General features: G+C 44.8%; 1 protein-coding gene across 2 annotated transcripts in view; it reads left to right on the top strand.

The window, feature by feature from the left end:
- Nucleotides 1-24,370, top strand: part of TRPC4 (transient receptor potential cation channel subfamily C member 4) — a 289,046-nt gene that overhangs the window by 30,991 nt on the left and 233,685 nt on the right. Inside the window, exon 2 of one of the 2 annotated variants that reach the window (XM_056561953.1) lies at nt 5,043-5,202. The exons of the other annotated variant lie outside the window; for it this stretch is intronic. The gene's annotated coding sequence lies outside the window, so the exon portion shown is untranslated. The remainder of the gene's footprint in view (nt 1-5,042; nt 5,203-24,370) is intronic. 2 annotated transcript variants of the gene reach the window in all.

Below are 24,370 nucleotides of genomic sequence, written 5' to 3'. Positions count from 1 at the left end.
CTCCAGCTGTTGCTAAACTACAACTCCCATGACAGGAGTTGTAGTTTAGGAATGGGGTCCCTCCAGCTGTTGCTAAACTACAACTCCCATGACAGGAGTTGCAGTTTAGGAGCGGGGTGCCTCCAGCTGTTGCTAAACTACAACTCCCATGACAGGAGTTGTAGTTTAGGAATGGGGTCCCTCCAGCTGTTGCTAAACTACAAATCCCATGACAGGAGTTGCAGTTTAGGAGCGGGGTGCCTCCAGCTGTTGCTAAACTACAACTCCCATGACAGTAGTTGTAGTTTAGAAACAGCGAGACTCCAGCTATTGCTAAATTACAAGTTATATCTTTCCCAGACAGCAAAAGGCTGTCTGGAAATGTTGGGAGTTGTGGTTTAGCAACAGCTGGAGGCTCCCTGTTTGGAAACGTTGGTTTATGGGCGTTTTCCCTAAGGGAGGGCACCATAAATGTACTAACCAATTTTCCCTGTTCTTTTCTTCTACTTTCTGATCCATGTATGCAAGGGACTTCAGAATCAGTGGACTATGTCGATGACCAGCTTTTTTTTGTTTAAAATTAATACAATGGTTAACGAGGACTTGTGGGGAGTGTATTTTGGAAGAAAAGTTTTTAAAAAGTGTTTTTTTGTTTTTTATTTACTTTACAGGCTTAGTAATGGAAGCTGTCTGATAGACAGAGTCCTTTACTAAGCCGGGCTTAGCGTTAGCCACAAAAATAGCTAGCGTTAACCCCCAATTATTACCCCGGTACCCACCAACGCAGGGGTGGCGGGAAAAGCCGGTGTCAACAGGCCGGGAGCATCAAAAAATGGTGTTCCTTGGCCTAGGCGGTAACAGGATGGCTTTATTTAGGCTGGGGAGGGCCAGTAACAATGGTCCTCGCCCACCCTGGTAACGTCAGGCTGTTGCTGCTTGGTTGGTTTTTGGCTGAGAATAAAAATAGGGGAAACCCTATGCGTTTTTTTATTTTTATTATTCATGCAAAATATGTGTGGGGGTTGCCCATATTTTCATTTTCAGCCAGATACCAACCAAGTAGCAACAGCCGTATGTTACCAGGGTGGGCGAGGACCATTGTTACTGGCCCTCCCAAGCCTAAATAACACCAGCCTGTTACTGCCTAGGCCAAGGAATGCCATTTTTGATGTTTTGGGCCTGGGCGTAACAGCTCTTCCCGGCACCCCTGTGGCAGTGGGTACCGGGGTAGTAATTGGGGGTTAGCGCTAGCCATTTTTGGGGCTAACGCTAAGCCCCGGCTTGGTAATAGATTTCATCTATAAGACAGCTTCCACTACTAAGCCTGTAAAGTAAATAAAGAAAACGTAAAAAGTAAAGAAAACACTTTAAATAAAACTTTTATTCCAAAAAACACTCCTCCACGAGCCCTCGTTAACCATTTTATTGATTTTGAAGAAAAAAAAAAAAACACTGGTCATCGACATAGTCTACTGAATCCGAAGAAGTCCTCTGCATACACTGATCTGAAATTATAAGGAAAAAAAAACACGGGAAAATGGCCATAAACCAGCATTTCCAAACAGGGAGCCTCCAGCTGTTGCTAAACTACAACCCCCATCATTTCCAGACAGCTTTTGGCTGTCTGGGAAAGATAGAAGTTGTAAGTCTCGATGTTTCTAAACTATAACTCCCGTGATGAAAAAATGAGCCCTCACACATACCCGTATATGGAAAAATGAAAAAGTTAGAGGGGTCAGAAGAGGACAATTTTAAACAGTTTTATATATATATATATATATATATATATATATATATATATATATATATATAAATTTTTTTTTTTTTTTTTTTAAGTAAAACAAAATCAAACCTATATAAGGCCCCTTTCACACTGCCACAAATGTCCCTCAGCCACTTATTTTTTTGTGCCTTAACAGATGTTATTTTTGACAGGGCACAATGGGAAACAACAGGCACTATTATGAAGTCTGTGGGGTGCTGTTGTTTTTTGACTGGAATAATGTCAGGGCTCAAGTCCCGCAGGGACGTGCAGGAACTGAGTTCCTGCACTTTTTTCATAGTAGGAACACTGTTCCCATTAGCAGGCGTTCTGCAGGACCAGCTTTTGAGTGAAAATCTTGGGTGAGTTCCTGCACTTTTTTCCCTAGGACTTGACCCCTGAGTAAAGGGATGAGAAAACATTGCATGATGTATTTTTCCTTCTGCCATTTTTCCCAGGTTCCCCCATGGACGTCACACTGTTGTGTCACAACGGCAGTGTGAAAGAAGCCTGTGTTTGATATAATTTCAACTGTATGGACATACAGAATACATAGAATGTGTCATTTTTACCGAAAAGTGCACTGGGTAGAAATGGAAGGTCCTAAAAGTTATAAAATGGCAGATTTTTTTTTCCTTTTTTGTCCCAATAATAATTTTTTTTTTTGGTTTCGCCATTGATCTTGTGGTGAAATTATTGATGCCGTAACAAAGTAAAATTGGTGGTGCAAAAAACAAGGCCTTATATGTAAGGTGGAACATTGAAAGTGTTATGATTTTAAGAAGGTGAGGAGCAAAAAAGGAAATTTCAAAATAAAAAACCCTGTGTCCTAAAGGACCCTGTGTCCTAAAAAAAAAAAAAAAAATATATATATATATATATATATATATATATATATATATATATAGAAAGGAGAAGACTGTAGCACTCCAATAAGATGAAAAGTGAATGTGGCTTTATTCCAATTCAAACATCAAGGCAACGTTTCAGCTGCACGCAGGCAGCCTTTATCAATGGCTTGATAAAGGCTGCCTGCGTGCAGCTGAAACGTTGCCTTGATGTTTGAATTGGAATAAAGCCACATTCACTTTTCATCTTATTAGAGTGCTACAGTCTTCTCCTTTCTACATTGTGAAGTGTCTCCCGTGACCTGGGATTCCGGCCGTGTGCACCCACCCTCGACCTATATCTCGCAGAGTGCTGCTCCTTATCCCTTGTTTTTATATATATATATATATATATATATATATATATATATTGTAAGGATTCCTCCTTGGGGATTAGCTCTCGGATCGTCCGGGACTACGCCACAGGATGCGTTTCTTCTCAATAAACCAGCAAACAAACATTTATAATGCAAATCTGGCACCTTGCCAGTTTTATTACACAGGTTGCAGGGAAAGAAATAAACAAAAAGCAGGAACAAAACAAAATCCTAGACCGTCTGGTCACTGACTAAACAGATCAGCTTGTCCTGACTAACAACCGCTGAGCTTCCCTCAGCCGGTTAAACATATGTCCCCTGCAACCTTCTACTCACAATTCATGTCACTCTCTTTGAGCCACTCATAGCTCGGGCTGTGTACTCCTCAGCAGGCTCTGTCTCTCCCCTACAGCCCACTTGCTGTCTCCTAGGAAGAGCCCAGATTAGACTCACTCTCCATCTTATATACACACCTCCCTTCCCTCCTGCCTCATTACTTAAGAAGCAGGTGAGAGATACTTCAGGGTGAGCCAAGGAAATACACCCTTTCCTTGCCACCTCATCACAATATATATATATATATGTATATATATATATATATATATATATATATATATCACACATTTTTTACAGAGGAGAGGAGGTGGGGTTACACAGTGGTGTTCTGGAGTCATTGATTGGTTTTTGCTTATGTGTGCTTAAAAAAATGGTATTAAAAAGTAATTTATTGTTTTTTGCTTATGTGAACCAATTGTATCAGCCCCCTGTGATAGTATGATAATATGTCGCACATAAGCAAACCCAAAGCAAGAAAAAAATGCCTACAGAACTTGCTTACCAAATCAACAATGATAAATGTCCCCGTATATGGTTTGCACATTTTTTTTCTTCTTTTCACTGCAGGGTTTCATAAATTCCCCCAATAGTGTTTAAAGTAGTACCAAGGTGAATGTATCATTTTTTTTACAAAAAATTCTAGATAAATTGTACTTTTCCTGTTTATCTGTTTGCATAAGAAACCTGTGCTCTCTTATCTCTTAGGGCTTTGAAGCATTACAAGGTATTCATTACATGAAATCTTTTTCATGGTAATGCATCAAATAATGGCTTATTTTAATCTACATAAGAGCTAGTTACTAATAACATGAAGGGTCAGTGAGCATCAGAGACGTTACCACGGCAACCCGAATACTTACTGATTCCAACATCTGTTACTTTACATAATTAGCAAAATTGCATCTTTTCTATACAGCAGCCCAGTTTTCTGAGCTCCACTAGAATGAATCTATACAGAAAATGTTTTCCCAGAAGGCATCAAGTATATAAATGTTTGATATGTGTTTATAGATAGCACTTAAGAAATGGACCTAAAAGAAAAATGGTTCAAGTTAAAGATTTTATTGCGCTTAAATGCAAGTACAATTCAAGTTATTTTAGTATGATCTTAATATCCTTTATAGGCTGGACATAAAAAGTCTGCCATCTAGGTCAAATATAATAATGGGGTAAATGATGGCTAAAGACCAAAGGAACATATTCTACACCATTGATTTTGTGAGTCTTAGAATACTTGTTATTTCAAAAGATTTAAAAAAAAAAACCTGTGTGGTTTAGTTAGATTAACATTAAAGTGACTGGTGAAATGTAAAGGGGAATGCACTATTATGGACATAGACCCTGGAAGGGCCTGGTACTCACAGAGGGACATGTTTGGTGATGCCAATATACTATGCCACCAAACTGAAAAGAGTTAAAAGACAGGCCTCTTGTGGCCAAGGAAAGATTGAGAAGACAGTCTTGTGAGGTGCAGTGAACGTACTATTGTTCTGTGAGTGTGAGGCATTAGGCGTTTGCTTGGACATCAGAGTCCTACCTTGCTCCTTGGCAGGTGAGACCGAGAAACTCAAGGCTGCCAAGGTATTGGTGGACTTGAGGCCTGGAGACATGGTGCAGACATGTGCAAAGCTTTAAAGGAGGGTAGACTGTTTAGTAATAGAGAGTGCTTGCAGGAGAAGCATTTGTTCTGCTTTGACCAGTAGGGCTGGACTTCATTGACCAGAAGGTGAGGTAGCAAAGTTGTTGTTTCTTTTATCCTAGGGCTAGGAAAACACTGGTAATAAAAAGTGGATGACTTATAGTGTGAGCCAAAGGAAGGGCAGCACACTCGAATCAATTGTCCGCATCTGTGAACACAACTGCATACATCCCTTTACCAAGGCGGTGAAAGTGGAATAAAGAGCATGGAAAGAAAAGTGTGGTGAGTGCCATCTTCATTCTCACTCCTGTTTTTGCTTCCTGTGGAAGCCACTTTACTTTGGATAGTGTACTCCACAACATGCATTCAACCGCTGAGTGACTGTATCACAAATTATCCTTTTGAGAAGGCTTAACTGTGTTCATTAGCAGTGTAAGATAAAATCTTATGCTAAGCATCTGGATGACTTGTAGTGTTCTGTGTGGGATGTGAAGTATATTAGGGCTATAGGAATAAAGTCCGCCAGGTATAGAGTATGTAACCTGTAAAAGGTCAGCAATGAAGTTCACAAATCAGGAATAGGCTGTAGGTCCAATTTGGAGCCTAAGGGGGGGGGGGGATCACTAGTCCTGGTGGGCCAGTTAATGGCTTTAGTTATCTTATAGGACTACAGAGTGTCCTTAAAGTTAGGACTGTAGTGTGGCCAAGATTATGTGGCCTGGATTGTAGGACCAGTTGGGACAAACCCCTTACTGGTGTGCTGAGCCCAGTACACAATGGGAAGGATAATAAAGCAGGAACCTAAGAGTAAGGCATGTGTTAGAAAAGCTATCCTGTAGCTGTGTTGGGAGGAGAATTGGGGGCACTAGTAGAGGGAGGAAACCTACTGCTAGGAAAGGGATCATGTGAATAGAACATTAAGATTAATTTAGACTCAGATAATATTAGATTATTGTTAATGATTTATCTCAAATTTTTAACTAAAAGTGTCATCTAATGTGACGGTAGCGTCCAAGCATTTCAGCATGGGATTTGCAACCACCAAGACTGAAAAAGTTCATTAAAGGGGAAATTCAGCAAAAATTAACTTCCACAGTATAGGAGATAAGTAGCTGATCGTGGATGGTCCAACCACTGGGACCCCCGCGATCTCCTGTAAAGGACCCAGCACTCAGTGAGGAACATATGCAGTAGACGGCACTCACTCCATAAATTTCTATGGGAGTGCTGAAAAGACCCGAGTGCAGCACTCGGGCATCATCGGCGCTCACATAGAATTTAATGGAGCCAGTGCCATCTACTGGGAGACAACATACGCTCCTCACTGAGAGAGCCGGGGTCTCGTTCCTGCGATCAGCTACTTATCCCTTAAAAAGTTCATTCTTGCTGGAGTTCTCTTTTAAACTTCTTTAAAAAAGGACAACATATGAAGATAATACCATACTCTACTTTTTGTATGCTATTTTTACCTAAAAAAATAATTATGGAGTGCATCCACAGATAATGTGCCCAGAAGACCTAGTACTCTTAATCCAGCCTCTTCTGTACTTACCGTAATATAATATTTATTATGGTCAATTCCAAATGATGCATGGAGCAGGGCTACTGCCGGTGGTGGTTTTAAAGGGGTACTCCGGTAGAAAGGGGTACTCTGTTTTTTTTAAATCAACTGGTGCCAGAAAGTTAAACAGATTTGTAAATTGCTTCTATTAAAAAATCTTAATCCTTCCAGTACTTTACATTAGCTGCTTTTTGGAACACAGAGCTCTTAGCTGAATCACGAGCACAGTGCTGACATCTCTGTCCATTTTAAGAACTGTCCAGAGTAAGAGAAAATCCCCATAGCAAACATAGGCTGCTCTGGACAGTTCCTAAAATGGACAGAGATGTCAGCAGAGAGCACTGTGTTCCAAAAAGAAAATAATTTCCTCTGTAGTATTCAGCAGTTAATAAGTACTGGAAGGATAAAGATTTTTTTAATAGAAGAAATTTACTAATCTGTTTAACTTTCTGGCACCAGTTGATTTAAAAAATAAAAAAGTTTTACAACGGAGTACCCCTTTAGCAGAAAAATTAGGCAGCCCTATGCAATATATTGGTTCATTGTTTTTCCAATTGGATATTGATGAAATAGTTGGTCAGTGATTTGCTAAGCAGGTATTTTCTGTTTGTCGAAAACACAAGCAGGAATCGCTCGGTAGAACTGCCCCTTTGGTGACTACCAATGTTTGTTGTCTCCCTTCTCACAAGTGTTGGGTATTTGACAATTGAGAACTATTAGAAGAGCTGGAGATGACCCATTGTGGAATTGCAGTAGTATTAAACAGGTTACAATACTTCAGAAACTATGTTAGTACCAAAAGGGCCAACTAATATATAGATTTTGTCTTTACCTATTAATTGAGTACAGTCCCTAAGACATACAAAAGTGTTCTTCTGTTCTCATAGTACATGTGAGTTTAGAGGAAATCACCTAATATACTAGTTACAAAGTTACAGACATTGCTGAAGTGTTTTTCTCTTTGCTGTCGTAACTTAGAAAGACCAACTTATCAAATATTCTCTTTTTATTATTCTACTGTTGCTACACTGTGACACATTCTCATTTTTGTCTCTTTTAAGTTGTTGCGGTCACATTCAAGCACAGACTTTCAGAGTGATTTTCCGATTTATTCTGTCTTATTATTTTGCAATCATTGTTTGTTCTTTTATGCCCATTCAATGTTTGATCATGGTTAGGTAACAGGCATTTAGTATATTTATTTATGACTTAGTTGGGGGTTTATGTGTGTGCTATAATTCTACTGCTGTACAAATCACTAGTCAGACCACACATAGAATACTGTGTGCAGTACTGGGCACCAGTGTACAAGAAATATATAGTGGAGCTGGAGAGGATTCAAAGACGGGCAACCAGGGTAATACGGGGAATGGGAGGACTACAGTACCCAGAAAGATTATCAGAATTGGGGTTATTTAGTTTAGAAAAAGAAGGCTTAGGGGAGACCTAATAACTATGTATAAATATATCAGGGGGCCGTACAGAGATCTCTCCCATGATCTATTTATACCCAGGACTGTATCTATAACAAGGGGGCATCCTCTGCGTCTAGAGCAGGGGTCGGCAACCCGCGGCTCAGGAGCCGCTTGTGGCTCTTTTACACCTTTGCCGCAGCTCCGGTATGAGGTGAATAAGGGAGGGGCAAGTTTTCCGAAGCTACAGCGGGGAGGATCGAGGGCAGAGCCATGGGTTTGATTTTTTCACCGAACGTCTGCAGATAATTAAGCCACGCCCCCTCACCGAGGATGTAGAGCGCGAGAGCGCAGCTCTGCATAATACAAGGAGACAGTGGGAGAGTGGGGACAGACACAGCTCCTCCCTCCCCCTTCTCTGTACACACAGGACCTCATTTTTCATGGGGAGGTTTCATGTTTGCACAGGGGAAACACAGAGCGGGTGAGGGGAGAGGAGACATACTGCACTGCAGGGGCTGGGGAAGATTTCTATCTGTGAGGAGACATATTACACAGGCTGGGGATGTAAAGACAGCAGGGGAATAAATATCATACTGGGAATGATGGGGGGACGGGGACTGCTGAATGACACATGCTGGGAGTTGTAGTCCCTCTTATGTGTGTGTATGCCAGTGTTTCCCAACCAAGGAATGCTGGGAGTAGTAGTTTTGCAACATCTGGAGGCACCCTGGTTGGGAAACACTGGTGTATGAACTGCAACTCCCAGGAGATTACTGATATAATAGAGGTGTTGGTGAACTACAACTCCCAGGAGACTACTCAGATACAGTAGAGGTGTTGAATGACGCATGCTGTGAGTTGTAGTCCCTGTTATGTGTGTGTATGCCAGTGTTTCCCAACCAGGGAATGCTGGGAGTCCTAGTTTTGCAACATCTGGAGGCACCCTGGTTGGGAAACACTGGTGTATGAACTACAACCCCCAGGAGACTACTGATACAATAGAGGTGTTGGTGAACTACAACTGCCAGGAGACTGCTCAGATACAATAGAGGTGTTGGTGAACTAAACCCCCCAGGAGACTACTAAGATACAATAGAGGTGTTGGTGAACTACAACTCCCAGGAGAATACTAAGATACAATAGAAGTGTTGGTGAACTACAACTCCCAGGAGACTACTGATACGATAGAGGTGTTGGTGAACTACAACTTCCAGGACACTACTCAGCTACAATAGAGATGTTGGTGAACTACAACTCCCAGAAGACTACTAAGATACAATAGAGATGTTGGTGAACTAAAACCCCCAGGAGACTACTAAGATACAATAGAGGTGTTGGTGAACTACAACTCCCAGGAGACTACTCAGATACAATAGAGGTGTTGGTGAACTAAAACTCCCAGATGACTACTCAGATACAATAGAGGTGTTGGTGAACTACAACCCCCAGGAGACTACTCAGATACAATAGAGGTGTTGGTGAACTACAACCCCCAGGAGACTACTAAGATACAATAGAGATGTTGGTGTGTCCGTGGACCCACATTGCCATGGATTTTATCACCAATTTGCCGTCTTCCTCCAATTGCACAGTCATCTGGGTGGTCGTTGATTGTTTCTCTTAGATGGCTCACTGTCTGGACTTCCTTCAGCTCCTCAGTTGGCAGATCAATTCTTCCGACATATTTTCCGCCTGCATGGTCTTCCGCTACACATCGTCTCACACAGAGGGGTTCAGTTCATTTCCAAGTTTTGGCGAGCCCTCTGCTCTCGTCTCAAAGTCAAATTGGATTTTTCATCAGCATACCATCTGCAAACCAATGGCCAAGTAGAACGGATGAATCAAGCTCTTGGAGAGTATCTTCGCCATTATGTTTCTGCTCGGCATGACGATTGGTCCAATGTGTTACCCTGGGCTGAGTTCTCTTACAATCATCGTGACTCTGAGTCTACTTGTACCTCTACGTTCTTTATTGTCTACGGTCATCATCCTCGTCGTCCTCTTCCACTGCCCGCCTCTCGCAGGAAACCCAGCATTCTTTAGCTTTTGCCTCCTCTTGCATGAAGCCCCAGGCCGACAAGAAGACGAGATCTCCACCAGTCTATTCTCCCGGGGACAAGGTTTGGCTATGTGCGAAGTATGTTTGAAGCAACCTAGTTACAAACTGGGGCTGCAGTACATGGGTCCTTTTAAAGTTCTACACCATATTAATCTGGTTGCATACAAATGACATCTTCCTCCTTCTCTGCGTATCCCGAACTCCTTCCACGTCTCCCTCCTCAAGCCATTGATTCTTAATTGGTTCTCTCAGAAGAAAATCTGTCCTACTCTTGTTTCCAGGGCCTCTGATGTATTTGAAGTTCAGGAGATACTTGCCAAGACCATCAGGGGAAAACGGTTCTTTCTGGTGGACTGGAAAGGGTTTGGTCCTGAGGAGAGATCCTAGGAACCTGAGGAGAACATCTTAGACCGGGATCTGGTTCTCAGGTTTCTGTGCCCTAGAAAGTGGGGGGACTTGGGGGGGAGTACTGTAACGAGCGCTCCTGTGGTCTGGCGTCCTGGCCGCAGGCGCTCATCTGCTCTTAGATGCACTCCTGCGGTCCCGAGGTAGCTTTAGCATGAGGAGACCATATAGTGTCTGAATGGCACAGCCTGGAGGTGGCTGAAGCATGAAGAGACCATATAGTGTCTGAATGGCACAGCCTGGAGGTGGCTGATGCATGAGGAGACCATATAGTGTCTGAATGGCACAGCCTGGGGGTGGCTGAAGCATGAGGAGACCATATAGTGACTGAATGGCACAACTTGGATTTTGTGGCAGCATGAAGAGACCATATAGTTGCTGAATGGAACTGCCTGGAGTTTGTGACAGTATGAGGAGATCATATTGTGTCTGAATGACACAGCCCGGAGTTGACGGCAGATGAGGAGACAATAGGGCGTCACAATCTCCAAGAATAAAAGATGAATTTTGACATTTCCATTGAAAATGTATGGTACCTAGTGCTACCATAAACATATATAGTTAATGTCCTAGGCCCAGCAGCATTACTAAACCATGTAGTTGCTGAATGACACCGCCTGGGCTGACTGAAGCATCAGTAAACCTTATATTGAATGAATGGCACAGCCTGGAGGGTGCTGAAGCATCAGTAAAACATATATTGGATGAATGGCACAGCCTGGAGGTGGCTGAAGCATCTGTAAACCATATATTGGATGAACGGCACAGCCTGGAGGTGGCTGAAGCATCAGTAAAACATATATTGGATGAATGGCACAGCCTGGAGGTGGCTGAAGCATCAATAAACCATATATTGGATGAACTGCACAGCCTTGAGGTGGCTGAAGCATCTGTAAACCATATATTGGAGGAATGGCACAGCCTGGAGGCGGCTGGAGCATCAGTAAACTATATATTGGATGAATGGCACAGCCTGGAGGTAGCTGAAGCATCAGTAAACCATATATTGGATGAATGACACAGCCTGGAAGGGTTGGCAGCATGAAGAGACCATATAGTTGCTGAATAGTGTTGAGCGGCATAGGCCATATTCGAATTCGCGATATTTCGCTAATTTATGGACGAATATTCGTCATATATTCGCTAAATTCGTACATTCGTAATATTCGCATTTTATTTTATGCGAAAATTTGCGTATGCGAAAATTAGCATATGCGAAAATTAGCATATACAAAAATTCGCATAAGCGAAAATTCGCAAATGCGAAAGTTAGCATATGCAAATTTTCGCATATGTGAAAATTCGCACACCAGTCTCACACAGTAGTATTAGAGCCTTCTTTACACCACACAAGCTGAAAGCAGAGAGGGGTGATCACTGTGATGTGTACTGTGAAAAAAATAAATAAAAAAAAACAAATATTCGTAATAACGAATATATAGTGCTATATTCACGAATATTTGCGAATTCGCGAATATGCGATATTCGCGAATAAAATTCGCATTGCGAATATTGCAACACTATTGCTGAATGACACAGCCTGGAGCTGGCAGCAGCATGAGCAAACACTAGGGCTTCACAATCCCTAAGATTAAAATATGAATCTTGAAATTTAAATGGTAGCTAGTGCTACCATTATTTTTTTTAGGCCCATGCCCAACAGCATCAGTAAACCATATATTGGCTGAATGACACAGGCTGGAGGTGGCTGAAGCATGAGGAGACCATATCGTGGCTGAATGACACAGCCTGGAGTTGGCTGAAGCATGAAAAGAGACCATATAGTGGCTGAATGAGACAGCCTGGAGGTGACAGCAGCAGCATCAGGAGTCCTGAAATTGACCCGGTGACAGAGTGGTGCAGTGGGTGGCAATACCAGAACCCAATGACGAAGGTGGGTGAAAAAAGATCTGATGCGGAGGAATGTTTGTAACTGGGGAGCAGCCCCTTAAATCTGTTTGGCACTATCCATATTTGTGAAGTGTTGGTGTGGCACCATGGTCAATCTATCTGATTCATCAGGCATTGGTAGTTGGAAATCCTTGCTGATCCATGTCTGATTCATCTTCACAAAGGTAAGTTTCTCCACATTTTTCTCCTTAAGGTGACTATGGCCCCCGCTGCACTAAACACGCGCTCTAATGGCACACTACTGGCCAGGCAGCACAGCTTTTTCAGGGCAAACTCTGCTAGTTGTGGCCACAAATCAAGTTTTACTACCCAGAAGTCCAGTGGATCTTCATGGTGTGTTGGCATGGACATGTAAAGGTATGCCACCACCTGCTGGTTCAGGTCCTACTCCAGGTGCTGCTGATGTGTTGCTTCACGCAGCCATGGCAATGGAAGGTGAGCGCAGGGGGCCCCTGATTCAGACCTGCGGGAGGATGAACGATGGCGCCGTCATCGGACAACTGACTACATAGGATGCCTCTGTAGTAAGTCACTTTGTCCTCCCTCTCAGTGGGTGTAAAAAAGTCCCCTATTTTGTGGCAGAAGTGAGGGTCCAATAAGGGGGAGATCCAGAAGTCATCCCGCTGCCAAATGGTGACAATTTGTCTGTTACTAAGCAAGCAAGTGAGCATGCATTGTGCCATTTGTGCGGGAGGGATTCCCTGCCTACATCTCCACTGCATACTTCCACTGTGTGTCTGGGTCCTCTGTCTTGCCTTCCTCATAACCCTCTAGCTCCTGACTGCTCCTGCTCCTCCTCTCCTTTCAGATTACTAGAAAAACTGCCCATTTGGCAAAACCTAAACTGTGCTCCACTGTGCCCCTCCCCCTCCTCCTCCAGTTCAGCCCCCACAGGGCTCATGTGGCCGTAAGATGTTAGCGCCACGTCTCCAGTGCCCTGACAAGCCATCGTTTCCAACACGTGTTGTAAGAAATGAAGCTGTGGAATGACGTTGTTCATCCTGTAATCCTGGTTACTTACGTATAATGTGGCGTCCTCAAAGGACCTGAGCAAACGGCAGGTGTTAAGTATGAGCTGCCACTGGTTCACATTGAAGTTACACAGGGGAGTACCCCTATCCGTTTGGATCATCAAGAAATTGGTGATGGCTTTTCTCTGTTCTTACAGTCGGTCCAGCATATGGAGGGTGGAATTCCGTGTGGCAATGTCATAAATCAGACTATGTTGGGGGATACCGATCTGACGTTGTAGCTCAAGGAGGGTGTGCTTTGTGGTGTACGAGTGGCTGAAGTGCATGCAAAGTTTCCTTCCCATTGTTAGGATGTTTTGCAAATGGGGGGAACACTACAGGAACTGCTTCACAACCAGATTGAACACATGTGCCATGCAGGGCCCATGGCTCAGCCTTCCCAGCCGCAGCACATGCAAGATGTTCTTCCCATGGTCAGTCACCATGGCTCCCATTTCCAGTTTGTTTACGAATGACTTTAGCAGTTCCTCCACTGTGTGACTCTTTTCACCAAGGCAAACCATGTGAAGAACAGCGTGACAACGCCGTGCCCTGCACACATGGTATGCTGAAGGGCCACTAAGACTTGTCTGGGCAGTGGAGGCTGAGGACACGGTGGAGGATGAGGAGGCGGAGTCACACACTGTCACAGGACAAACAGCTTGAAAGCGTGGAGCAGGAAGCGGCATGACCTGTCCAAGTTGGTGTTGTGGCTGTGCAGGAACCACATTCACCCAGTGAGCCATAAAGGACATGTATTGTCACTGACTATAGTTACAGCTCCAGATGTCAGTGCTGCTGTGCACTTTGGTACACACCGACAGGCTCAAGGACTGGACTACCTTCTATTCCACAAAATTGTGCAGGGCTGGTACTGCCTTCTTCGCAAAGAAATGACGGCTTTGCACTCTCAACCTCGACTCGGCACAAGCCATCAGTTCTCTGAAAGGTGCACAGTCCACCAGCACTTGAAAAGGGAGGGACTGCAACACCAGCAACTTGGACAGGAGCACATTCAGTTCTGCGCCATTGGATTAGTGGGCTCATACTGTTGTCTCTTGGACATGGCTTCGCCGATGGATTGTTGGCAGAATGGCTAAAAGTAGGAGGAGCAGGAGCATCTGGAGCGAGAGAAGGAGGGCATGACACACAGCTCCCTTCGGCTGAGGTGGTGAAGCCTTGGCTGGCTGAAAGAGGGAGCGGCATGCCACTGGGTGATGGAGCAGGCTGGACCACTACATGAAGCCACTGTTCTTCCAGGCTGCTTTATGGTGGCGAAGCATATGTTGATGCAGGGCCGTGGTGCCAACATTGGGACCCTGGCAACGCTTCACCTTCTGCCGACATATCTTGCATGTGGCTATGTGAACCTCCTCCGGATGCTTGATGAAAAATTGCCACATTACTGAGTAGCTGCTTTTCCCACCAACAGTCGGCACTAATTGACTGCTACTGCCGCCGTCTCCAGAAACCCCTGTTCCACTACCTCCCGGGAAGGTAGTCTGCCACGAAGCAGGTGGTCTCCCCCGGACACGTTTGGCTCCAGAATTTCCACTTCTGCCACCATGCACACTGCCAATCATGCTACCACCTTGCTGGCTCAGCTGCTGCCTCCTGGGCAACCTGCAACTCTCTTCTCTTTATGATGAAGAAGTCCCTTCTGCACCCTGATCTCAATTGCGATCGGCTTCATCATCATCAACAAGTGTCTGCTCGTCACTGATGTCCTTCTCAGGTTCCTCAGTCTGCTCCAGGACCCTGAACCCTGGCAACACCGCCTCCCACATCACTCTCCTCATCAGTATTTGCCCGCCTAGCAGAGGAAGTGGAGGATGTCTCCTCGACTTCTTGGCTGTCCAGTAGCTGCTGACTGTCCTTTAGATCGTCCTCACTAAATAGGAAAGCTGAACCCACAGCATTAGATACTTCTGTGGGGGAGGGAACAGCATAGGACAGAGGCAATGGGAGGACAGGGACTGCTCGCGGGCCATGCCAACTGAGGGTTGTGTCTGAGGAACCCACTGACTGTTGACTGGGGGTGTCAGATGTCACCTGTGATGAAGTGGATGCCCGTGTTAACCAATCGATGACGGCAGATGGGTTGCTGGACGAGATAGGACCGCTAGCTGATACAGGGAGCTCAGGCCTCTCGCTGTGACTCCTACTGCCACTTGCCCCTAGTCTGCTGCGACCTCAGCCTGATGATTTTAGGCCGCTGCCACTCCTCAGTGCACATCCTGGCACTTCTCTGCCTAACATACTTACTGTGTATATGAAGGGAGTACAATACTCTCCACTATGCTTAAAAAAGTATTTGTGTAGAAGACCAGCCGGTGTGTACTTTTGGCTGACCTTTCACAGTATCTAGGCCCATAACACCTTAACAGGAACAAAATAGTATACCACTTAGATGTACGTATGTGGTATGCACTTATGAGGGTAGGACAATGCGCTCCGGTACACTTAAAACAGTATTTGTGTACAACACTAGCCAGTGTGTACTTTTGGCTGGCCTTTCACAGTATCTAGGCCCTTAAGACTTTAACTGGAACAAAATAGTACACCACTTAGATGTACGTATGTGGTATGCACTTATGAGGGGAGGACCATGCGCTACAGTGCGCTTAAAAAAGTATCTGTGCATCACACCAGCAGTACACACCAGTGCTGCAGCACACAGTCGCTGTGTACTACACCCAAAATTGCACTTTCTCTCAATCTCATTCCCTTCCCTATCAGTGTTTCTAGGCAGGATTTGGTCTTGAGGTGAATCGCTGCTGTTCTGTGCAACCTACTGCTCTCTGCCCCTCTCTCTGTGCAACAGAACACTGATGTGACTGGGAGGTGAATTGCTGGTGGAAAAATGTTTTTCTGTGCAACACACAGCACTGTCTGTCCCTCTCTATCTCTCTGCAATAAAAGGCTGATGTGACTGGCCGCAAGATGCCTGCCGATTATATAGGGCTGTGACATCACAGGGGTGGCTGGCTACTGAAAGGCTACATGCTGCATGTGATTCAGGGTCATCCGCCTTCCCAGGATTCCTTGCCCCATGTCCTCACATGTGGATCCGCCATTTTAGATGCCCTGGAGCCTGGACCACACTTAATGAAGTTTTAAGCGATATTCGCATTCATTGCAAATCAAATTTTTCCTGAAATTCGGAATGAATTTGGATTTGTCAGATTCGATTCGCTCATCCCTATTTGGAACCCCTGTAACTAGTAGAATTGTTCTGCTTGTCAGGAGATCAAAACTGCCTCAGATCACTGAAAAAGACAGATATAATACCAAAAGGAAAGTTATAATACCAGCTCCTAGCAAGATGCAGGCAAGCAACAATAATATGAGAGGGAGGTTGTAAAACACGGATAAACCCATAGCTTATGAGCTAAAAGAATAAAAACACTCTCCGTAGTGCATTAAACCAAAACACATCTTTTATTCCAGATGGACAGCAGAGCAGTACAACAGACTCGCAGGGGCAGCCGATGCGATGGGCACTTTATATTACAGAGATGACTTTGTCTGGATAAACATCCCCTTATACATCTACCATTCAGACATTCAGATGACAGGTTGAACTATTATTACTAGTATTAGTAGCTCATCCACCATGCCGATACTATTCAGTTGGACTACCAAGATTTCAAAGTACTGATTCATTTTCCAAAGGGTAGGGAAGCATTGGATTGAATGTAAGAAAACAAATTCAATATTAAAGACAATTTATAGTTTGTTGCCAGCACCCTAATTGAATTTTCCAGAACTGTTCTTCAGTAGGTACAAGTCATTGGCCCTCATTTACTAAGAGTGGAGTGTAGGTTTCTTTGAGGGTTTTAATTCCCTACAATTTATTTTCCACTGTATTTACTAAGGTTTCCCTACATTTTCCACTTTCCTACACTTTGCTTTTTTTTACACATGCTCTGATCTGTCTGGTTTTCCTTTGCTCAAATCCACCACATTTTATGTGGAAACCTTAGTAAATATGTTGTTTTTTTGTGAAAATGTTGGGAACACAGCCCTTTTCGGAGACCATGCCCCCTTTTCCCGGCGATCACGACCCTTTTTGGGTTTTCTTAGCAAAATGGAGAGTCAGTTGGGGTTTTTTCAATTCTGGCGCAAATTCTGTCGCAGACAGAATTTCTGGCTCAATGCGACAGAATCTGGCGCACAACCCAACAAAACATGTCGGGTTTGCAATAGTAAATGAGGGCCATTGTATTAGTATTATATATTTTTTCATTTTTAATCTACAATGTTGTGGTATTTTTTTGTGGTATCATTTTAGACAACAGAAAATAGTGAATTTCCTGAAATCATTAAGGGGCCATACTTACTGATACACTGTAAAAAATGAGCTTCTGGCAGGATACAGAACAGCCAAAATGTTACATGGATGTGCAATATACCAATGAACAGCCACTCACATGTCCATTATTTTTGAAGGAGATGGCTGCTTAGTATTATACATATATGTTTATAAATACTAGTAACGCAGACTGGTTAACAGCCAATTAGTGTCGCCCATATTGTGCAATGAGGCGCTCTGTTCTGTATCCTAAAAGTGCACTACACAATGTACTGTCAAGTGCTAAGAATATACGGTACTTTCTAACTTAGCAAAACAAATTTCTTGTCATTAAAAATCCCATGACAACTTGATGCAAATGTGTCTTGTTTTTTTCTCTCTACTAAAAAGAATTCTTCATCCCATTAATTTATAATGTCTAATCCTCAAACAGAAAAAAAAAAAAAAAACACTTCATGGAACCTGACATATTTAAGATTTTAAATTCCTAATTTGCATAATTAATGTGAAATCTTAATATGCAGCATTAATGTACATTTTTGCTTAAAGGCATCATGGTTAATGGGCATCATCTAAATGTTTCTTACTAAAAACAGTAAGCTGTGGTGTTTTAACACACTTCCAGCACTATCATGTGGTGTTTTCTACAAAGAAGAGCTACTAAAGAGTAGCAACATTTAGGAAGGACTAGATGCAAACAGACAAAATTGGTCACAAACTATTTTACATATTCTTTTTTTTTATCAGTTCTTTAACCCCTTAAGGACGCAGGACGTAAATGTACGTCCTGGTGAGGTGGTACTTAACGCACCAGGACGTACATTTACGTCCTGTGCATAACCGCGGGCATCGGAGCGATGCCCGTGTCATGCGCGGCTGATCCCGGCTGCTGATCGCAGCCAGGGACCCGCCGGCAATTGCCGACGCCCGCGATCTCGCGGGCGTCCGCCGTTAAACCCTCAGGTGCCGGGATCAATACAGATCCCGACATCTGCGGCAGTGCGCAATTTGAATGAATGATCGGATCGCCCGCAGCGCTGCTGCGGGGATCCGATCATTCATAACGCCGCACGGAGGTCCCCTTACCTTCCTCCGTCCGGCTCCCGGCGTCTCCTGCTCTGGTCTGTGATCGAGCAGACCAGAGCAGAAGATCACCGAAAACACTGATCTGTTCTATGTCCTATACATAGAACAGATCAGTATTAGCAATCATGGTATTGCTATGAATAGTCCCCTATGGGGACTATTCAAGTGTAAAAAAAAATGTAAAAGTAAAAGTAAAAAAAAAGTGAAAAATCCCCTCCCCCAATAAAAAAGTAAAACGTCCGTTTTTTCCTATTTTACCCCCAAAAAGCGTAAAAAATTTTTTCATAGACATATTTGGTATCGCCGCATGCGTAAATGTCCGAACTATTAAAATAAAATGTTAATGATCCCGTACGGTGAACGGCGTGAGCGAAAAAAAAAAGTCCAAAATTCCTACTTTTTAAATACATTTTATTAAAAAAAATTAGAAAAAATGTATTTAAAGTTTTTTATATGCAAATGTGGTATCAAAAAAAGTACAGATCATGGCGCAAATAATGAGCCCACATACCGCCGCTTATACGGAAAAATAAAAATGTTAGAGGTCATCAAAATAAAGGGATTATAAACGTACTAATTTGGTTAAAAAGTTTGTGATTTTTTTTAAGCGCAACAATAATATAAAAGTATGTAATAAAGGGTATCATTTTAATCGTATTGACCCTCAGAATAAAGAACACACGTCATTTTTACCATAAATTGTACAGCGTGAAAACGAAACCTTCCAAAATTAGCAAAATTGCATTTTTCGTTTTAATTTCCCCACAAAAATAGTGTTTTTTGGTTGCGCCATACATTTTATGATATAATGAGTGATGGCATTACAAAGGACAACTGGTCGCGCAAAAAACAAGCCCTCATACTAGTCTGTGGATGAAAATATAAAAGAGTTATGATTTTTAGAAGGCGAGGAGGAAAAAATGAAAACGTAAAAATGTAATTGTCTGAGTCCTTAAGGCCAAAATGGGCTGAGTCCTTAAGGGGTTAATAAATATATTGCAATCAACATTATTATGCATTAACATTTTCCTACTCATCATAAAATATTTATGGAGCAGAGAGTTGAGGATTATCACCTTATTCAAAAAGAGCAGAAATCTTTTCCCTATATAGCCCTCCATAATGAATTAATACACCACCAGTACTTCAACTAATTTTTATGGCATGCCATGAGTATCTCTAAAATACTGTGGAGATTTGGAAGTCTATTGTGTGAGAATGCAATGCTGTAAATATATATCTTTAAATGGAACAGGTCTCAGTTAAAATGTCATAGTTCGGTTTTTTATAGAGCAGGAGATGCTGTGGAGATTTGTTACGCCGAGCGCTCCGGGTCCCCGCTCCTCCCCGGAGCGCTCGCTTCACTCTCCCCGCTGCAGCGCTCCGGTCACATCCTCTGACCCGGGGCGCTGCGATTCCGCTGCCAGCCGGGATGCGATTCGCGATGCGGGTAGCGCCCGCTCGCGATGCGCACCCCGGCTCCCGTACCTGACTCGCTCTCCGTCTGTTCTGTCCCGGCGCGCGCGGCCCCGCTCCCTAGGGCGCGCGCGCGCCGGGTCTCTGCGATTTAAAGGGCCACTGCGCCGCTGATTGGCGCAGTGGTTCCAATTAGTGTGTTCACCTGTGCACTTCCCTATATCACCTCACTTCCCCTGCACTCCCTTGCCGGATCTTGTTGCCATTGTGCCAGTGAAAGCGTTCCTTGTGTGTTCCTAGCCTGTGTTCCAGACCTTCTGCCGTTGCCCCTGACTACGATCCTTGCTGCCTGCCCCGACCTTCTGCTACGTCCGACCTTGCTTCTGCCTACTCCCTTGTACCGCGCCTATCTTCAGCAGCCAGAGAGGTGAGCCGTTGCTAGTGGATACGACCTGGTCACTACCGCCGCAGCAAGACCATCCCGCTTTGCGGCGGGCTCTGGTGAAAACCAGTAGTGGCTTAGAACCGGTCCACTAGCACGGTCCACGCCAATCCCTCTCTGGCACAGAGGATCCACTACCTGCCAGCCGGCACCGTGACAGTAGATCCGGCCATGGATCCCGCTGAAGTTCCTCTGCCAGTTGTCGCTGACCTCACCACGGTGGTCGCCCAGCAGTCACAACAGATAGCGCAACAAGGCCAACAGCTGTCTCAACTGACCGTTATGCTACAACAGTTACTACCACAGCTTCAGCAGTCATCTCCTCCGCCAGCTCCTGCACCTCCTCCGCAGCGAGTGGCCGCTCCTGGGCTACGCCTATCCTTGCCGGATAAATTTGATGGGGACTCTAAGTTTTGCCGTGGCTTTCTTTCCCAATGTTCCCTGCATCTGGAGATGATGTCGGACCTGTTTCCCACTGAAAGGTCTAAGGTGGCTTTCGTAGTCAGCCTTCTGTCCGGAAAAGCCCTGTCATGGGCCACACCGCTCTGGGACCGCAATGACCCCGTCACTGCCTCTGTACACTCCTTCTTCTCGGAAATCCGAAGTGTCTTTGAGGAACCTGCCCGAGCCTCTTCTGCTGAGACTGCCCTGTTGAACCTGGTCCAGGGTAATTCTTCCGTTGGCGAGTATGCCGTACAATTCCGTACTCTTGCTTCAGAATTGTCCTGGAATAATGAGGCCCTCTGCGCGACCTTCAAAAAAGGCCTATCCAGCAACATTAAAGATGTTCTGGCCGCACGAGAAATTCCTGCTAATCTACATGAACTTATTCACCTAGCCACTCGCATTGACATGCGTTTTTCCGAAAGGCGTCAGGAACTCCGCCAAGATATGGACTCTGTTCGCACGAGGCGTTTCTTCTCCTCGGCTCCTCTCTCCTCTGGTCCCCTGCAATCTGTTCCTGTGCCTCCCGCCGTGGAGGCTATGCAGGTCGACCGGTCTCGCCTGACACCTCAAGAGAGGACACGACGCCGTATGGAGAACCTCTGCCTGTACTGTGCTAGTACCGAACACTTCCTGAGGGATTGTCCTATCCGTCCTCCCCGCCTGGAAAGACGTACGCTGACTCCGCACAAAGGTGAGACAGTCCTTGATGTCTACTCTGCTTCTCCACGTCTTACTGTGCCTGTGCGGATGTCTGCCTCTGCCTTCTCCTTCTCTACTGTGGCCTTCTTGGACTCTGGATCTGCAGGAAATTTTATTTTGGCCTCCCTCGTCAACAGGTTCAACATCCCGGTGACCAGTCTCGCCAGACCCCTCTACATCAATTGTGTAAATAATGAAAGATTGGACTGTACCATACGTTTCCGCACGGAGCCCCTTCTTATGAGCATCGGATCTCATCACGAGAGGATTGAACTTTTGGTCCTTCCCAATTGCACCTCGGAAATTCTCCTTGGACTTCCCTGGCTTCAACTTCATTCCCCAACCCTGGATTGGTCCACTGGGGAGATCAAGAGTTGGGGGTCCTCTTGTTCCAAGAACTGTCTAAAACCGGTTCCCAGTAACCCTTGCCGTAACTCTGTGGTTCCTCCAGTAACCGGTCTCCCTAAGGCCTATATGGACTTCGCGGATGTTTTCTGCAAAAAACAAGCTGAGACTCTACCTCCTCACAGGCCTTATGATTGTCCTATCGACCTCCTCCCGGGTACTACTCCACCCCGGGGCAGAATTTATCCTCTCTCTGCCCCAGAGACTCTTGCCATGTCTGAATACGTCCAGGAGAATCTAAAAAAGGGCTTTATCCGTAAATCCTCCTCTCCTGCCGGAGCCGGATTTTTCTTTGTGTCCAAAAAAGATGGCTCCCTACGTCCTTGCATTGACTACCGCGGTCTTAATAAAATCACGGTTAAGAACCGCTATCCCTTACCCCTCATCTCTGAACTCTTTGATCGCCTCCAAGGTGCCCACATCTTTACTAAATTGGACTTAAGAGGCGCCTATAACCTCATCCGCATCAGAGAGGGGGATGAGTGGAAAACGGCATTTAACACCAGAGATGGACACTTTGAGTATCTGGTCATGCCCTTTGGCCTGTGCAACGCCCCTGCCGTCTTCCAAGACTTTGTCAATGAAATTTTTCGTGATCTGTTATACTCCTGTGTTGTTGTATATCTGGACGATATCCTAATTTTTTCTGCCAATCTAGAAGAACACCGCCAGCATGTCCGTATGGTTCTTCAGAGACTTCGTGACAATCAACTCTATGCCAAAATTGAGAAATGTCTGTTTGAATGCCAATCTCTTCCTTTTCTAGGATATTTGGTCTCTGGCCAGGGACTACGGATGGATCCAGACAAACTCTCTGCCGTCTTAGATTGGCCACGCCCCTCCGGACTCCGTGCTATCCAACGCTTTTTGGGGTTCGCCAATTATTACAGGCAATTTATTCCACATTTTTCTACCATTGTGGCTCCTATCGTGGCTTTAACCAAAAAAAATGCTGATCCCAAGTCCTGGCCTCCTCAAGCAGAAGACGCCTTTAAACGACTCAAGTCTGCCTTTTCTTCGGCTCCCGTCCTCTCCAGACCTGACCCTTCCAAACCCTTCCTATTGGAGGTTGATGCCTCCTCAGTGGGAGCTGGAGCTGTTCTTCTACAAAAAAATTCTTCCGGGCATGCTGTCACTTGTGGTTTTTTCTCTAGGACCTTCTCTCCAGCGGAGAGGAACTACTCCATCGGGGATCGAGAGCTTCTAGCCATTAAATTAGCACTTGAGGAATGGAGGCATCTGCTGGAGGGATCAAGTTTTCCTGTTATTATCTACACCGACCACAAGAACCTCTCCTACCTCCAGTCTGCCCAACGGCTGAATCCTCGCCAGGCCCGGTGGTCTCTGTTCTTTGCCCGATTTAATTTTGAGATTCACTTTCGTCCTGCCGATAAGAACATTAGGGCCGATGCTCTCTCTCGTTCCTCGGATGCCTCAGAAGTTGAACTCTCTCCGCAACACATCATTCCACCTGACTGCCTGATCTCCACTTCTCCTGCCTCCATCAGGCAGACTCCTCCAGGAAAGACCTTTGTTTCTCCACGCCAACGCCTCGGAATCCTCAAATGGGGTCACTCCTCCCATCTCGCAGGTCATGCGGGCATCAAGAAATCTGTGCAACTCATCTCCCGCTTCTATTGGTGGCCGACTCTGGAGACGGATGTTGTGGACTTTGTGCGAGCCTGCACTATCTGTGCCCGGGATAAGACTCCTCGCCAGAAGCCCGCTGGTTTTCTTCATCCTCTGCCTGTCCCCGAACAGCCTTGGTCTCTGATTGGTATGGATTTTATTACTGATTTACCCCCTTCCCGTGGCAACACTGTTATTTGGGTGGTCGTTGATCGATTCTCCAAAATGGCACATTTCATCCCTCTTCCTGGTCTTCCTTCTGCGCCTCAGTTGGCTAAACAATTTTTTGTACACATTTTTCGTCTTCACGGGTTGCCTACGCAGATTGTCTCGGATAGAGGCGTCCAATTCGTGTCTAAATTCTGGAGGGCTCTCTGTAAACAACTCAAGATTAAATTAAATTTTTCTTCTGCATATCATCCCCAGTCCAATGGACAAGTAGAAAGAATTAACCAGATCTTGGGTGATTATTTGCGACATTTTGTTTCCTCCCGCCAGGATGACTGGGCAGATCTCCTCCCATGGGCCGAATTCTCGTATAACTTCAGGGTCTCTGAATCTTCCTCCAAATCCCCATTTTTCGTGGTGTACGGCCGTCACCCTCTTCCCCCCCTCCCTACTCCCTTGCCCTCTGGTCTGCCCGCTGTGGA

Source organism: Hyla sarda, chromosome 2, assembly GCF_029499605.1.
Source record: "Hyla sarda isolate aHylSar1 chromosome 2, aHylSar1.hap1, whole genome shotgun sequence".
Classification (NCBI taxonomy): domain Eukaryota; kingdom Metazoa; phylum Chordata; class Amphibia; order Anura; family Hylidae; genus Hyla; species Hyla sarda.
Note: the sequence above shows the minus strand (reverse complement) of the source record. Positions and strands in the feature narration are given on the sequence as shown.